Source organism: Bombus vancouverensis, unplaced genomic scaffold (genome assembly GCF_051014615.1).
Source record: "Bombus vancouverensis nearcticus unplaced genomic scaffold, iyBomVanc1_principal scaffold0052, whole genome shotgun sequence".
Classification (NCBI taxonomy): Eukaryota; Metazoa; Arthropoda; class Insecta; order Hymenoptera; family Apidae; genus Bombus; species Bombus vancouverensis.
In genome coordinates this window covers 256,074-269,518 of record NW_027468943.1, presented here as the reverse complement: position 1 = coordinate 269,518, position 13,445 = coordinate 256,074, and the positions used below count along the sequence as shown (strand labels likewise).

Here is a 13,445-nt window from a genome sequence, read left to right as displayed (position 1 = left end):
TTCCTGTCTTTACAAATTACTCATTCCTTTGTTTCATCAGCCTTTTCGATTATTATTGTCTCGTATTATTATTGTCGAGTATTGTCTCGTGGTTATTATCTCAACGCTTTTATCGTGTCAATTTATTGCGTTGTGTTCATACGGGTTTGTAGAATATATAATAAACAATGCAATGAGAAATGAAAATGAGAAAATTTTGAAGAATTATTAAATTAGGTAAATTGAAGGGAAAGAAGTTCTGTGAAGGAACTGGATTGGATCTAAACAGATAATAAAGAAAGATGATCCAAGATTTGCGACCTCCGACGTATGTCGAAAACACTTACTCATTAATAACGAATGTCATTAAGATAATTCAGTGACGGTAATTGCGTCTGTTATTCTGATGAATGTTACATAACGAGATAGGAAGTCGATGTCATGATGACTGGCGCTGTCTGAATCAAATCAACCCTATTCACAACCAGATAATACCGTCAAACGATGTTTACATTATTATAATATGAAATCCAATTTGAAGGCTTCGTGAATTTCTATTATCCTTCAATGAAATTATGAAATAATGGCGCAATTTAATGATAAAGATTATTATTATTTCATTAGGCTTGCTGTATAATTTGCTAGATTGTCTTCAACCAGATAAATATATCAATAATTTTGGCAATGGCTATCATCACATACTTTATCGAAAGAGAGAACATTGGTTCTCTTTGATTTTCGATCGTTGAATCGTCGAAAGAAAACTTCGCGGCTCAGAGAAAGTTCTCCTACAAACACGTACATAGCATAAAAATCGGTAACACGCGGAAGTTCTACAGGAAAAAAATCAAAAAGACTTGCTGAGCAAGGCAAGAACTTTCCAATAGAAGGTGAGCATAATAATAAATAACACTTGCACGGATGCTTGCGGAGGAGTCGTTGACTATATTAAACTAATACTAATTATGAAACAATGTAACAGTAACGGTACTAGTCGTAATTAACATACTATCGTTAACATTATCGTGATATCGAAATTTCTTCCCACAAGATCACCGATTAATTGCATCGATTTGCGAAATTCTTAGTGTTCGATGATTATCATAGTCGAGGAAAGGTATTTACAAGACATTAACATCCGCATCTAATCACATCTCGTAGCATCGCGACTTATCACGCGTATCGCCTAACCTTTACATGAATATTGAACGAACGAACACTTCGAACGCATTATGCAAGTGTACGTTACGTTTTTCATTCGCCGGTAAAAGCTTTCAAAAACGAGTTAATGAGCGAATGATACGTGGCATGCGCGAAAGAAACGAATGCTTGCCCATAGAATAGCTGAAAATGATTCGAAAAGTATACTAGCAAAATAACAATAGATTCAGATGATAACTGACCAGTCGACCAGGATTAGTCACAGCCTTTTAACAATTCTATCGATTTTTTGCTACTATTATACTTATTTACTCCAAAGCTAAGATCCTATCTAGGCTAAACTAAACTCACAGGCTAAACTATGACTCACAGTTGGAAAATGCACTTATCTTATACGTAATCATTTATCAATTACTGAGTTCGTTAAGTTCTATTTTTGTTTGCTGAAAGGAAAAAATCTTACATTAATTAATCATCGCTATATCGTTGTTTGCTATTGTCTTTCGTCTGATCGACAATCATTTACCCATTCCATCGTTGTAGAACTCTTCATTTCTGGTTCCTATAATCTGGTATTTAATATCATCGAATTTATTTTGAAGCACGTGCACGTGCCAAAAAATTAGGTCACGGAAGTTTTATGCATTTCTGTGAAATCTGAAAGGGCAAAATTGCAAAGTACACGTGTGACACGTGGAAATATATAAAACATCGGAAAGTAGCACGCTTTGTAACGTTTAATCGAGGTAAAACAATTTTTTATCCAGCTTCTAGTTTTTTCTTTCGCTTCCTTTATATTCTGAAAAATATGCGTAAAAATCCGCAGGCTACGTATTATGACGTAAACGGAATGGAACGAATCAATAATAGAATAAATTAAATAATATTAATATTAAAATATTAAATAATATTAATATTAATATAAAAATTATAATAATAATAATCGATAATAAAAGAAATTAAGGACAATGGAACACATATTCGATTTATACTAAATATCCGCGGCTGTCCTGATATTTATTGCCAGTCGCGTACATACGTTCAAGTTATAATTTCTAATACCATTAGAAAGTTAGGAGAATTTTAATCGAGAACGAGCTCTATACCCTTTGAACGTAATTTGTTCGTCACTTAATCGCTGCACGCGGTAAACACTAACGAGCAGCTCTTAAACAAAAGTATTTGTACGTTATGGTCAACAACGGGGTGACTAGTTATTAGCGCGTTCTCCTGTTTCATTGAAATTTTAATTGCATCAACGTAGTACGTTCTATGGTCGACGTCTTAACATAATTGTACGGATCGAATGTCTTTACGTAAAACTGTCCCGTGCATGTTGACGATTCGCGGCCAATCAACGATATCAGGCCGAATGTTACGTGCTCGACGCTATTTTTTCGCCTTCACGCTCTCATTGTTTGCGCGAAGGTTCAACGCGTTCGCGCGGCGTACGCGATAATACGCGCTCCGGGAATTTTATCCAAGGAGCATTGTGCGAGCGCAACACGTTGCGACACCACATCCTTTGCCTCTCTCGAAACGTCTTAATAACGAATTATGGTGCAATCGAACCATGCGCGTATAGCAAAAAGCAATCGTTTCTAGCCGTTCACTTTGAACACCGCGAAGGTTAATTTGGCAACTACATATATATCCATGTATTGTGTTTCTAACGATTGCCAAATGCTATTTTCATGCATATAGTGATGCCATCCTTTTGTTACGAAGGATTAGCATCAGAGAAATTTTCGGCTTATTACGCATATTGAAAATGTAACGTAAGATTCATCTTTTTTTCAGCAAATATGCAGAGATACGCACAGGTGCGTTTGAGTATTAGAGCACCTACTGGTTACATTTATTGGAACGCTCTAGCGGATTTTACGCTGTAAAACATACGACGTGAATGAAAGTTCGGATTTATAATAAAATAAGCAGAAGATACAATCGGAAAAAGGATCTCAGCAAGACGATAGTATTAGGACAGCGTTAGGAAACGGTAGGCCAAGAAAAGCCGGTCGAAAGATGATTCGTAGAACTAAAGGAAAGTGTTGAGATATTGATCCGTTTCATAGCGCCGATGCGAGCGAAAAGCGAACTAAAAATTGCGCGTTTAAGCACTAAAATGTCTATATACTATCACGAAACTACGAAATATTACTAATCTTCTATTTACAACGAAGCTCGTAAGTCTCGTGACCAATTTACACGAAAAAAGATCGAGTTAGAGACACGATAACGCGTTAATGAAACTTCTAATCTCTAAATCTCTAGAGAGAAATCCTTAAAAGTTGTAGATCCTTAATAAACAATTTACCGATTACGACGATAAGTCCCCTGATGCTCGTAACCAATTTTACACAGAAAAGGGATCACCAAAGTTGCAAGACTTTCGAGTTGGAGGGAATGACGCGTTAACGAGAGCGTCGCGACGTATAATGTTTACAAAGTTTGTGTGGAAATTAACACGATCACCGTTGTCACCGTTTACGATCGTGTTTCCGAGATGAAAGAAACAGCTACTATTATGCAATCGATCGTTTCGAACTAGTAAACGGCGTAGCGAAATAAAACTCGGTGTAAGTCTTAACATACGTTCACTAGCAGGAACGTGTTTTATTGAAACTTTTACGACTCGCTACCGGCTGCCCCAGCCGTTGCATTATTTGAATAACATCGAAGGTTGTTGACCTAGCAACCGAACGAAGGTGCGATCCAATTGGAGGTGGATGTAATTACACCTTGAAATACCTTTCGTCATCGAGCATTTCCAATTCCCCGCCGAGTGTCCTCCATTTTTGCGCTTAGTCTTTACGCTCGATATCGTCGCGATTTGCAAGCACTCGCTAGCAACAGAATGTGCGATCGTCGTCGCGCGTCGCCGTTTCGACAGAATTAACGTCGTTGGAATCTCACAACGATTCAGAAACCGCATATTTACTTCGCGCGAAAACCACGATGAACGAGTTATGTCTCGTTCGGGCTAATTTCTTTGAAGTAGTCAATGTGTCGATTTTTAATTTATGCTTCAAATATGTAATATCGGAAAATAAGGATAGAAATTTTTTTCCGATTACTTACAATTTATTAATATTAAATTGAATATACAAATATAAATTGGACAGAGAACGATATTTATTTAACGGAAACTAAATGCAATACTCGTATCTATATCAAATAACTTTGCAGTTATTTGATCACTCTCGTCACAACGAATCTAACACACACACTCTCTCTCTCTCTAACAACTCTATCAATTCTCACGACTCTACTCTTCGACGACTCGAAACCTCCAACGACTCTACTCTTCGACGACTCAATTAGCTCTGATCTTCGCCAATACACTCCTGCTCGGTCGTGCTCGCTCTTGCTCTCGTCCTCTCTCACACACACACACGCACACTTTTCGGCTCACATACTCTGGCCTCTCGACTGCCACTCCTTGAAATGTGGAACCGTACTTCTGTTTCGACGCTGCTTATCTTTTCTCGCGTCACTGTTACTAGGCGCTCTTGGATGTAAACAAACCACGAAAGACGACGTACACGGTGTTTTCTAATTTCAGCCGATCTCCAATCAAAGCTATTCTACGATATTACAAATATTAAGAATCGAAGATCCAGTGTGGAGAATTTGAAGGGTTGACTCTGAGATTTGAGAGTAATTTCAGAGAATAGAAGCTTAATTCCTGCGATTACTTCCTTCACATACTTCCCCTTTTCGGATCTTGACACTACGCAAGTCTCTTTCGGTCGTGCCGTACACCTCGCTGCAATATGTCCAAATTCGCTGCACTCGGAACACCTAACACCTTCTCCCCTCTCCGGACACTTAACACTTAGATGATCCTCACTACCGCAAATGAAGCATCTTCTTTTCTTCATTGCATCTACAGATTGACTGGGCTTCCCGTTCTTCTGGGTTTTAGCCGGCTTCACAATCGACTTTGCTCTGCGACTCTTCTGCTCTTCGTACATCACTAACCTCTTCCTCAACTCTTTGATTGACGTAGCGCCGTACAATATAGCCTTATTGTTCTCGTCGTCTATTATTCCATCCACTATGTATTCCACCTTTGCTTCCTCCTCTATGTCCACATGGCTGGCTATTTCGAGCATGCGGTACATGTAAGCCAAACATGTACTATGTATCACTCTCCTTTTTTGTTTCTTCAAGTTTCTGATGTACTTGCCTACTGTTGACTTTCCTCGAAAATTCTTTCACTAGCTCCCTCTTCAACTCATGCCAAGTCCTGGCATGACACTCGAAGCTCGCAAATATTTTCGCTGATCCCTTCAGCAGCTTCCTGGCGTAGACTGCCTTCTGCCCATCCGACCACATGCACGTATCAGCGACTTCCTCGAACGACTCGAACCATCGTTCGACATTTTCACCTTTGTCGCCACTAAACGACTCTAATGCATCTTCGACGTCTCTAAAACTCAGTGTCGAACCAACACATGCCCTTCGACAATATTCATCACGGTCCTGATACACCTGTGGCGGATCGGTATCAACAGGACGCCGACAGGTCGAGGCATCAACGCGGTGCAACACCTCCCGGGCGATCCGCGGGTACCAACCGCCAACACTAGAGGGCTACGACGACAACGAGTCTATCTGTCTAACTCGCTAGCGGTCGAATATACGAGCGATTGATACAAATACCGCACCTAGCGATACTCCCTCTACGTCTAAGGCAGGGACTACCGGGCATAGCCTTACTGACGAGTCCACCGGTAGTCCCGGGACGAAACGCAAACACTCTCCCTCTCTTTTCATTAGCCTCATTGGTGACCACCGACAACGAACACGCACCTTTGGAGAAGGAGTCAGGAAAGGAGCCAACCACCGACGACGACCAAGCCAGGAAGTGATGTAGCCACTGCAATAGTTCATGGGCATCACCTCCAGCAGCACGTCAGAGGAGGCGACAACCACCACGTCCGCACGACGATCAGCCTTCCATCATCGACGACGAGCCATTCCCTCTAACTTGTATCGCGCTATATAGCTTTGGGGTCACGCTATAGCGCTAGGGGGAGGCTGTGTGGCGGATCGGTATCAACAGGACGCCGACAGGTCGAGGCATCAACGCGGCGCAACACCTCCCGGGCGATCCGCGGGTACCAACCGCCAACACTAGAGGGCTACGACGACAACGAGTCTGTCTGTCTAACTCGCTAGCGGTCGAATATACGAGCGATTGATATAAATACCGCACCTAGCGAGACTCCCTCTACGTCTAAGGCAGGGACTACCGGGCATAGCCTTACTGACGAGTCCACCGGTAGTCCCGGGACGAAACGCAAACACTCACACTCTCTTTTCATTCGCCTCACACCCTTCGCGTATCTCTCTTGTATCCTCTTGCGTTTTTCTTGTCATCTTCATCCTCACTTTCGTCGTCGCTTTCTTCTTCCGACGATATGTCGTTACCATCCATGGCCGCTTGTATCCGTGCGCGTAATTCTACTTTTCTGCCCGTCGTTTTTAAACCCAAACTAGCGAGGCGCTCCTTCAACTCCTTCGTATTCATTTTCTCAACATCTTCATCTTCGTTACAATCACGCTCAGCTCTCTGTACGTTTCCTAAATCTCGTTGACCGGTTAGCTCTTCACCGCCCGTCGATCCCTTAGGATACGATTGTCCAGCCCTACACGCCCGATTCAGCCTTGCAATCAGCACTGACCTCGCACCCGATATAGGGAGGTTCATTCGCGCGAGCTTACTCCTCAGCTCCTCCAGCGTCGAACCCTCTTCACCCGACAATCGTTCGCCCCCAACGTTTGCCATTTTTCACACTACACAAACTTAAACAGTCAACGATATCGTCTTTTACCGCACCGCGTACCGGTAAATTCACAACTAGCTCGAATAGCTCTGTTAAACCGTTTCGTTTTCTGTCTTGTCCAATCCCGGACGAGCCCCCAAAAATATGTAATATCGTGATATAATGTATTTACAAGGAGTGGACAATAGAGATGTTAATCAGACAGAAAAAGACGATTGTTGTTCAACCTGAACTATTCACGCCAAACGTACAGAAAACAGCGCAACTAAATAACTAGATAGCGACTCGACTTTTAGCAAAACGCAATCAACACTCTCTCGGCAACGCCACTCGCAAACTCTGTCTCCGCTCAACTCGCACTCGGCTCCTCGACTCACACTCTGTTTCTCGACTCACACTCTGGCCGTTGTCGCATTCTATTGCCTTTTTCCTAGGCCCGCCGCACACGTGTTCTGCAGACGCTCGTAGCCAGGGTCACGTAGGTCTTTTCCACGAAACTATGCACTTGAAAAGCCCGATGACACATTGATGGGCCCGACGGCGCCTCGGCTCTCGCGACATTGTTCATAGTTCGCCCGATATTTCTTAGGCCTTTCGTCCACGATACTACATATATGTAGTGGTGTACTGGTCATCTTTTTTCCACACGTTTTTAGCTTTTTAGCTGTTTGTGTATGGGCGCCTAATCAGCCAATCAGAAATAGCCGGTATTCTATGAATCCTTTTCTTCAATGCTCGAAGAGCTGGATATTTATCCAAAGCTGATGCCCCAAACATATACTCGAAATTTTCAAGGGCCGCTGCAAACACGAAGTCCGCCCATGTCGTCTGAAAAAAGGTTTGTATACATTTATTTTGTACCTCCTCTATTAAACAATTTTTTTAATTTACCTTGAAACATGTGAAAAATCGAACTCTTAACTAAAGATCACTAGCTTTTTAGGAAGAATTTGGATTTTTATTTTATTGTCAGAATTTAATGGATAATTTTAGAAACTTCAACCTTTGGAGGTATTTGTTAATTAAAAATGACAAAACTGGTATTATGTAAAAAAGAGTAATGTGTATCCTGAATCAATGTCGAATGGAAATTAGACAGTTCTATAAAAATAATCCTTCTCACGATTCCACAACTTCATAGCTTAATTAAATACAATTCTTCGGCGATATAATTACAAATACATTTACAGGAATTGTGTAATATGATAAATATCTCGTTAAAGAAATTGAAATCGTAAATTCCGCGGATAATCAGCGATTATCACATAGAGACAGGGATTTGCAAAGAATAAAAGTTGTAGAACGTTGAAAGGCGTTGAGAGAAACGTGATGTTATCCCGTTATTCGTTAACGCAACGCAGTTAAAAAAATCCCGTAGGAAGATTACGATAATAGATAACCTGAGTCGAGTGTTTGTCGGGGGATCTAAAAGATTCTTTCGAGTTGAGCGTCTGAGATTGCAGAGAAGAAAATTTGGAAGCCATCGAATTCGTGATGTCGATAGATATCTTCAGTTGGAATCGTTGTATCATAACGTAGTCTGCTTATTGTCGATAAGACTTTACTAAACTAAAAGTGACTACTAAAAGTTTCTATCCTCTAAATTCTATCTACGATTCTATAATCTAAAAACTGACTTTTGCAAACAAACTGTAACATTCGCTTAACGGAAAGACATACGTATCTTGTTTGTACACGTCTTTTCACAATGAATTCTTAAACGTCTGTCTCTGTGGTGAGACAAATGCAAAGTCATCTCATCAGTTACTCACCTTGCTTCAAATCTCCAAGAGCATCGACGAGCACGTCGCATATCATCGCATCCCATTCGTTCCTTCCCATTAGATCGTACTTCTTCGCCAAGTATCGCGCCACAGCGTTACTCTGCGCTACCGGTTTCCTGTCTATCTCCAGCACAGGCAGCATTTTATAAGGCATTGCTAAGAACAAACATGGCTCATATGAACACTGTGTAGAGGGAAACGATCGATAGGAAATCACAACACAGCTTCCGAGGCCGTTGCGTTCTTGTGAATAAATGAATCGAAATCATTTCGGTTTTAATCAACATGGCCTAGTAAAGAAATACAGAAATGTCTTCTTTCTCCTTTTTTTCTTTTCTTACGATTACGATGGACAAGGTATCGCGTGTTTTTGACTGTTGGGAAGAACCTAAAGTTTTTAAAATCAAGGATAAATGATCGAGTATAAAATTTGTAATTCTCACGGAAAGGAACGAATCTGTCCGATGCGGTGTACTGAATGTACGAGGAACGATCAGTATCGTTTTGCAGCATTGCATAAGGAAGACCTTATGCAATGATAGTGGACTTACAACTGCGAATAAAAAATTCACGTCGCATAATACCAGACACGGAAAAGATATTAGAAAATGTACACGGTTCTTGTAATGAAAATTGAAATGCAAGGAATATAAATCGAATGTCTCTTGCGAACGTAATTTTGTGTTTTACACCGACAGGATTGATTTACAGACTTACGTTGATTTTTGGTTTCTCTATCTGCAAGCGACATATAAGATTATATCGAAGACTATGTTGCGTAAAACTTTTATTATACTATTTACGATAGAAATGTCGCAACGGAAGATCGAATTTTATGTCTGCTTTGTTCTTTCGACTTTTTAGCTATGTTCTTGTTCATTTCCGAACTGATTTCAATTTTTTATCCTTTTTTTCCGACAAGTCCTAAAAAGTTTTTAAATTAACGAGAAACGTAGAAGTATTTTTGTATTCCTATTTTAAGTCACCTATTTACGGTTTTCTCAAAATATTCGAAATGCTTCGATTCATTGAAAACAATAAAGATTGCAACACAAAAATTCGAGAATCGTAAGTGAATTAAGTTGGTATTCGATAAACACGATATTACGGAAGCAAAACTTAATGAAAAGTTCGACTTTATTCCGTATGAAATTTTACTTTAAGTAAGTTTAGCCTGCACGTGAAACGAAAGTTTTATATACAGAAAAGTTTGAGTAAATGGTAGATACCTGAGAGTTGAACGATGAAAGTAAAAATCGATTCTTCACGCTTACAATCCTTGTATTCAGGCCAGAGTTCTTCGGGGATCCTCTCGTCGGTATACTCGATGCCAGTATATGCAAATATGTACCGTATATGTTCGGCACGACCACGGGCATTGAAGTAGATTTGTTTGTAGGTAGGTTCGTCGCTCATTTTCCTTGCTCTGTCAACTTATCGAGAAAAATGATACAATTAACTCGTGTAATTAACAGACTGTGTGCGTGTTTGTGTGTATAGAGAACAATTTATTTATAGATGGAATAATTCGTATAATACGCAAAATAAATCATTTAGAAGGCTGGAATATGTGTTTTTGAAACAATTAATTATGTCGAAAAATATTTCAAACGAGATATAATTATGAAAAAAATAATAATTAAATGTATGTAAATGCATGTAATAATAGTTAAATGTATGTAAATGTAATAATTAAATGTAATTAGTTTCTTTATACGCACGCGATATTATTGGCGATATATGAAGGTCAACTTTATTTTTTTAAATAGATATATTTATACGTATATTTATAGATATAAATACATATATTATATAGATATAATAGTATATATAATATATATAATAATATATATGTCGAGTCTGAATCTCCGAGTCCGAGCTCGAGGCGCCCTCCCGGGCAGGGCTCGCGGGAGATTGCGATTCCGTGTTGGAGTTCTCCATCGTCCGGTCGCGGGTGGGGTACCTTTATTGTCGATAGTGACACTAGTGACGAGGGCCTCAGGCTTAATAACGAATCCGCGGCCAACGGGAGGACTATCATATAAAAAGCAACAGGATACACGAAATAATATAATTCTGACTAGGACAACATAAACGCAAGAAGTGTTGATATTGAAAAAAATATTTAATTTTGTATATAAATATTTTCATATTTAAAAAAGTTTCCGGAAGCAGGAAGATTTACAAACAAATAATATCATAAACCGAATGTTTCATGATCCTTTTCTAATTAGAGTGTGTGACAGCATGTGAGAACGTTTCTTAAAAATATGACTTATTGCAATTACTTAATCGCAATTATAAACGATTAAGACCTTCTCACAACGAGGCAATCTATCCAAAGTGTAAAACTCGTTATACTTGATGAGAAAACAAATCTCTAATTAGGTTTCATTTCGTTTCATCGCGTTCATAAAAAGTGAATTTGTATGAACACATCGTGCAATTTAGTAATTAGGACCGTTGATCTCGCTGCAACATAGATGGATAGAAAAAAGCCATTTAAAATGATACATCGTCGGGAAGACAATTATGAAAATTATAAATGGAGCACAAGATAAAATTGTTTAAGATTAATTCTTCTTTTTTTTTTTTTAATCGCGAGTGTTTGCAAACGAAGTTTCAATCTGTTTACAATGATAGCAATGAGAGGAGGATGTCTATGAAAGTTATAAATGCGATATTGAATAACATTTCTGCGAGTGGGTTTGTTTTTCGTTACAAATGTTTTTTAAACGAATCTGCAATCTGTTGGAAACTACGGAACAGTAACGGGACGACTGATAGGGAAATAAAAAAGATCGCGTTTTATTTGAACAGACAAATCTTTGAAATCTATTCGAAAGTCTATTTGAATTGGTACGAGCTCGAAAGGAACGGCGAATACTATAGAAGAAGGATTAATTAAAATTCTTATTAATCTGTACGCTTTGTATATTAAATACCTTGATCGATGCCAAGATAACAAATTATTATACGAAACAGTGAAGTATCCACGTCTGACATTAATATTGAGTATTACCATTACTGTAATTTAATTTTTAACCGATCCTGAAAATTCCTTAGAACGTAAAAAGTATAAAATGTTACTGTGCATTTCAAGATTAAATGCACTGTAATTTAGAAACAGTTATGAAGCGGAAACAAATAATTTATTCAGAATAAGAATTCTACGTAATCATGTTAAAAAAAAACGTACTTATAACGCGTTTAAACTCCAAATATGTAAAGACAATAAGGGAAAAAAATTAAACGAAGAATCGTAAATTCACACAAGATTTTATCCAAAAAAAAATTGGCCTGTACCAATATTTTTATTTGTCGTTACAAGTTACGAGGGTATTAAAAAGTTGGCCACGAATGGACCAGAGATAAGAATTTATCAGACTTGCTCTCGTAAATTTCAAGACGTTGCATCGGATATTCTTGAAAATCTTTGGACAATGGCCTCGATATTTCGCAGCTTCTATCCTCGAAGCGGAAGAACTCGGCGTTAAAAGCGACAGAACTGGAGAAACCCGGTGACCGCGAGCCTTTCACGCTCTCGACAGATTTCTCATCCCTCGTAATCCTCCCGGTGTCACCCAATTTCCACCCTCGTATTGCGATTTGTTGCTTCCAACGAGGCGACACCTTGTCTTGTGATTTCCTTTTTCGTCGCGTGAAACACGACCGAACACTTGTTCAAACACACAATTCGTATTTATCTAACTCGACAAAACGCCGTGTCATTGAAACAATAGCATTCTTTGGCTTTTATGTAAATTCCAATAAATTATGATAATGTTCGTGGAGACATTATTGCTACCTATTTTATCTGTCGTGATCCAAATTGATTTGTGGCTACGTATGTATATATATATATTTGTATTTTCTTTTGTTCTTTCTTTTTAATTTATGTGATCTGAGAATTACATTTCTGAGAGTTCGGTGAAATTCGATGCTTTATTTTTATCAGTAGAATCTTCCTTGTCATTGTCAGAACGCAGACGTTTACGCGTTTACGGAAAGTTTAAGGATACAAAAATACAGAAAAATGTAGAAAATATGCAAGAATATGTAAAATATCGAAAGTACAGTACTTCTAATAATACTTAGTAGCATGCTTACAAACAAATTTCTTTTGTATTTCTTGAAATTGCGTAAAGATTCGCGGTAATTATCGGATTTTTGTCCTCTTTTATCTGCTTTTTTTATTCGCAACTTATATGAGATATGAATTAATATTCAACGACGTGCGCTCTGTGCCACGAAATGAATTTTCTCGCGTTAAGACTGCGGCAATTCTTACGTTTGATATTTCATTTAACGAACAGCCGCGCGTTCCTGAGTTTAAAAACCGCCACTCTGAACTTACGCTGAGAATAATATCAGGAAAAGCGAACGAGAGATGATTAGAAAGAAAATGCGAGGAGCAGTGAGGGGGATATTACTAGACTGCGCTTTTTTGTGCAAGTATAGCAGGATGTTTGGGAGTGTAAAATTTTAACGAATGCGTATAATATGACAAAATATATGAAATATCCAAGGTATAGTTTTATTAAACTTACTTTTTATAATGCTTCGTAGGTAAAACAATTTTCTATCCAGATTCCACTTTCTCAATCATATTTCAAAAAATGCTCGATAAGGAGTACAATTTTCTACCCTTTCTAATTATATCTTCCAAAATTCTTGATAGATGAAACAATATTCCACCGACGATTTACTTTTTTAATTGTATCCC

General features: G+C 38.7%; 1 long non-coding RNA gene across 2 annotated transcripts in view; it reads right to left on the bottom strand.

The window, feature by feature from the left end:
• Positions 1-13,445, bottom strand: part of LOC143304734 (uncharacterized) — a 71,292-nt gene that overhangs the window by 27,826 nt on the left and 30,021 nt on the right. The window contains exon 2 of one of the 2 annotated variants that reach the window (XR_013061385.1): positions 8,708-10,753. This is a non-coding gene — a long non-coding RNA (uncharacterized LOC143304734). Of the gene's footprint in view, positions 1-8,707; positions 11,092-13,445 lie in introns of those variants that run through there. The other variant, XR_013061384.1, reaches the window with a different exon arrangement.